Here is a 5,271-nt window from a genome sequence, read left to right as displayed (position 1 = left end):
CATGTGATAACTGAATTTTCACATATTGGATAATTTGTTTTATTTAGTCAGCAATATTGAACTTACAATTAATTATCCCACTAGACCATGAAGAGTTGCGAAATAAATATGTTAACCTTAAAAAATAATTGGAGAAAAGAAAAAAAGACTGTCAACATCAGTAGGTTTGGAAAAGTAAGAATTAAAAGTGTTTTCCCAACTGCTAGATGTTTTGTCATAATCCTTTACCTGCTCACAGAGTGTAACTGCACAATGTCAGAGTAGAAAGATAATAACCAGGAAAAACTCAAGAGATTCTTGGCTGTAACTGCATTAGTTAACAGCCTCCATATGCTGAAAATCAAATGCCCCACAACTATTAGGAGAAAAATCAGTGAAAAATTAGCCTTACTAGGAAAATGTTGGACGTTTAAATGAACAATGTTAGAAGGAAGTAGAGGCTGGTGTAGGACAGGCTGACTTGGGAAAAGTCTGTGAAGCCATTAGGTGACTTACATATTCTTTATCTCATCATTAACTTGTAAAACCAATTCAGTCAGCCCTCCATATCCATGGGTTCTGCATCCTTGGATTCAAACAACCATGGATTGAAAATTGTGAGATACAGATCAAGACAGAAGGATGGACTGCACTGGCAAAACACAAAATCCTTGCAAGTGAAAACATCTGTGACTCATTCAATGAAAGGACAATACAGAAGCTCTGAGAATTTTGCTCCACACACCTTTATCCTCAGACTCACCAGCACTTAGTGTTACAGGGAGAGCTAAACCTTCCAAGTGGTAAACAGGCAGATTGTCCAGGAATGGGCTGCTTAGGACTGAGGTAGGTAGTTAGGGCTTTTGCCAGCTCATGTTTGAGGTTTTTTGATTCATAGGTATGTTTTCATCTGGTCATTTAAAAAAATCCTCTTCTTCAATCCTCCCTTATGTTGGATATTTCTAGCTGGTGTTATAAGACTGCAAAGCTGCCTTCAGTCTAATCACGTTTACCTATGAAAGAATGTGAGCTGTGAGTAACAAACCAGAACTGGTAGTCTCACATAGCAAATAATCCAATAATTCTTCCACTCCAAGTGAAACTCCACTGATTTGCTCTATCCAAATTGACAACAGAGTGTACTCCACATTGAAAACTAGCTATGTTACAGCTAGAACATCAAACTATCTGTCCTGTCTGGATGGGATTTGTTCCTTGGGTGCATCACACCAAATTCATTAAAATTCAAGAAAAATAGTTTCTAGTGGAACCACAGGAAAAAAAAAAATCTCTTGATCTTTTATTCTATACACCTTCCACAGGTGCCCTATATCACATTGAACAGCAATAAATTTGACTGGATCAGAAACCTAGGAATCTTTCTTTATTCTTCTATTTTCTCTTTCAACTCCAAAGCAATCTATTTCCAAGATTCTCATTTTTTGCTCCCAAATATTTTTGAATCTGCTCAGTTTTCTCCATATCCATGACATCAACTAGCACTAAAGTGCTGTTACAGTAGACTATGATTAATAAAATAGCCTACAAAATCTTCCTGCAACTAAACTTGCCCTTCTGTAGTTAATCCTCTATTCTGTAGTCAAAGTGATCTTTCTAGAAGACAAACAAATATCAATCATATTTTATGTTCTGCTTTAACTCCCTCATACCTTTACTATTTCCCTTAGGAGCTTGTTATTTAAAGTGTGGTCCATGAGCCTGCAGCATCAGCAATACCTAAGAGCTTAGGAGAAATGCAGAGTAGCAAGGTCCATTACAAACCTAGTGAATAAGGCTCTCTACACTGTAAAATTTCTGTACTGTAAAATTTCTGTATGGTTCAAATGCACGTTAAAGTTTAAGAACCACTATGTTAGGATAAAATCCAAACTCATGGCTCACAAAGCCTTTGATGAACTACCCACAAATTAGCTTTCCTGACACTTCTCTTGACAACCCCCATCCATCCAACCTATAAAGATGCTATGTGGTCTCTTGCATCTAGATTTTCAAATGTCGGTTTACTTTTCCTGAATACTCTTTTCCACACTGCCCCAACTTCTTCCTTGCTAACTCCTATTCATTTTAATTATTCTCCCAATAAATTTTTCCTTATAAACTGAGATATGTATTTCAACTAGGTATTTTAATGACACTCTATACTTCCTTACAATAGAACTTCTCTCACTATTGTAATAGACTATATCCTCCAGAATACTGTAAGCACTCTAGAAATAGAAAACTAGCTTAATATGTTAGTTGTTGTATATCCAACACCAAAAGTTAGCACATACTAAGTGTACAATATTTAGTAAATAAATGTTGACAAAAAATATACCTGATAGCTTAGTTGTTTTTTCTCCCTATGCAGAACTATGCAGAAAAACTATGATTTTTTTTTTTTAACTCCCAGGATAACTAATTCTAGAAACCTAGGCTGAATGTAGTAGAAGGATGTCTTCAGGTAGTCACTCACATGCAGTTAGGGAAGAGGAGGCAATCTGGGAGGCAGTATCTCAGACGATAAATTCAAAGCCAGGTAACCTGTCAGGGAAGTTGTTAAGCTGAAAGTGGCAGTGAATACAGGAGATTCCGGTATGCATGAATGGGGAAGACACTGAGTAAATGAAATGGGAGCAAGATGGTTTGAAGTGGGGCAGAGATATTGAAAAATTCACTGAGTCATAGAATATACAACCCAGGTTTAAACTGTATGAGTCCACTCATATCAGATTTTTTTCCCCACTAAATACGTACAACAGTGCTATACAATCCATAGTTGGTTGAGTTTGAATTTGCAGGTGCAGAATCATGGATAGAGAGGGCTAACTGTAAAGTATGCAGAGGGTCAGCACCCCTAACTTCCTCACTGTTCAAGGATCAACTGTAGCTTGTGAGGAGAAGTCTGCAACCTTAGCAATAAATGCATGGTTCAGAGTAAAAAACCCAACTGTTCATAATGTTATGTTTTGTTCTCTTTCGAGGATATTTCTTCCTCATCCCCCTTCTCAATCCTTTCATCTATAAGTAAATTCCACTACTAAATGCAGAGGAGGATTTCACACTCCAAGTGGTGACATTTTCCTTTTTAAAATCCTGTTATACTCTCTATAACTTCTATGTGGAAAACGAATTATTGGGTTTCCAGAGTAGATGCTAGGAGACCAGTAAACCAGACAAGCAATTACAGGAGGCTGCACAGAGATTGTGGTAGTGAAGGTAGAGAGGATGGGTACACCTGAGTGATACTAAAGAGACAGGGTTGATTAAATGGATTATAAACTGAAATGTAACCTCATTAGCTGCCTTTTTAATAACTTAGTATCTGATTATATCTCACACATTGCTGAGGAAATTGTAAAAATAAAGAATTCTCTTCCTAGGTCAGTGTCGAATAAGGAGAACATGTTTAGTTAGAGTGTGAAGATAGTGAAGCCCAATGGTGAAAAGTGGGATGAGTTTTAGTCCAGCATCTCTCAGGGTCTCCTTGAGCTGAAAATGAATTCAGACCTTAAGTCCCAGATAAGAGAGCTGAATATAACAGCAGCCAGGGAAAGTAAGTTGATAGCGGTCAGAAAGCTATTATGATCATTGTTCCTGTTCCTCAACTGAAATCTTTCGAGAAAAACCAAGTCTGGTAAGTACTTGAATTGGAGAAAATGTTCAGTGAGAAATACATTATCTTTAAAGCCCAGAGGAGAATTCCGCCTAAGCCAACCAGAAACGGCTGTACAAAAAAAGAAGCAAAAGCATCCTAGAAACCATACTCTGACAACCATGCACATGTGATCCTAGAGGACTTAGTCTTTCCAAGTGAAAGTGTAGGCAAGAGAACCCAGGTGAAACTGAATGCCAACTAACTCAAAGATCCATTTGGATAAAACACAGCAGAATAATGTGGAACACAAGGTTGAAACTTTTTCTGTTGTCTATATGGGCAACACAGGCAAGGATGTTAATTTTAAATACCCAGAGTCTCAGTTCTCAGTTGTAAACAAAAATGACTAAAATATTATTATAAAATATTTTAAAATAATGTAAATTTCATAGTTTAATTTAAAAGACATTCTAGAAATAAGAGAAGCTTATTTTTCAGAGGATGATTAAACTCCCAACAAGCTAAAGCAAAGCCATCCTATATAGGTTCTTATTCCAGAAGGTACCATCAAGTTCTTGTTATCTGAAACTACTTATTATCTAAGAGAATGAGTTGATAATACTTAGGTTACATCACTTTGCTTTACTGTTTTTAATATTGCCAAGAAGACAGCAGTAGAGAGCAATAGAGAGATCTTATTAACACCTTCTTAACACCTCATTAATACCCTGTGCATTCACCACAGACCAAAATCCAACTTTGGAAATAAGGAACAAGCCCTAAGTTAAGGCCTACTTTAAATCTACCCTAAAACAAATTAAAACCAACTCTTGAAAGATCAGCAAGAAAGAAATATTTTGAAGATTGATGCCACAAGTAAGAGGAGCTTAAGAAACACCCTGGGCTTTCCAGAGATTCTAACGATGCATAAAGTCAAACCTACACAAGTCCAATGTGATGAGTTAGTAATTTACCTGCAGGTTAAAAGAAAAAAATATTCAAAATTTCTACAATGCTTTATGAATAATGTGCAGTACACATGAAAATTATACATTCAAAGCCAGAAATATTGTTATACATAGTTAAGGAAAAAAGCAGTCAATAGACACCAACCCTAAAACGGCTAAGCTGGTGAATTCAGCAGACAAAAATTGAATACAGGTATAATAAATATGTTCAAAACACAAAAGGAAAATACAGTCAATATATGAACAGATAGGATATATGAGCTGAAAAATGAAAATTATAAATAGTATTATATCCATGAATGATTAAATATGACAGGAATTTCACTTCCTGCATAGCAGAAAACCCCACAAGATACATGGAACAAATGATTTAAACATTATACAAAAGACAGAAAATGATTCTTATTCTCTTAGAGAAAGGAAACAAAGTTAGGCATATAATTGCCAGAGTCTGCTGTTTGGAGGCATTTCTGTGTCACACCTCAGAGAGGGGCAACCCTGTCAAAGTCTTATTTTCACTGAGTATAGGGACAAAAATGAGAGTTCAGGGAGGCAAAACAACTAGACTGTGTGAGATAGAGTAGTGGAGAAAGGGAAATTACAGAGAAAGAGAGCACACACTCCAGAGATGCACAGAGAGGGGTTCCCTCAAATATTTGGCTGAATACTGATTTTCTCATGTATGAGACAAACTATCCAAGATTAGAAAAGTATGAAAAGCAATAG

The 5,271-nt window shown here is 36.3% G+C and overlaps 1 pseudogene; it reads left to right on the top strand.

Moving 5' to 3' along the window:
- The first annotated feature begins 3,384 nt into the window (after positions 1 to 3,384).
- LOC132518375 (small ribosomal subunit protein eS7-like) lies at positions 3,385 to 3,987 on the top strand (annotated as a pseudogene).
- The last annotated feature ends 1,284 nt before the right edge of the window (positions 3,988 to 5,271 follow it).

The sequence above is a fragment of the Lagenorhynchus albirostris genome, chromosome 3, assembly GCF_949774975.1.
Source record: "Lagenorhynchus albirostris chromosome 3, mLagAlb1.1, whole genome shotgun sequence".
Classification (NCBI taxonomy): Eukaryota; Metazoa; Chordata; class Mammalia; order Artiodactyla; family Delphinidae; genus Lagenorhynchus; species Lagenorhynchus albirostris.
Note: the sequence above shows the minus strand (reverse complement) of the source record. Positions and strands in the feature narration are given on the sequence as shown.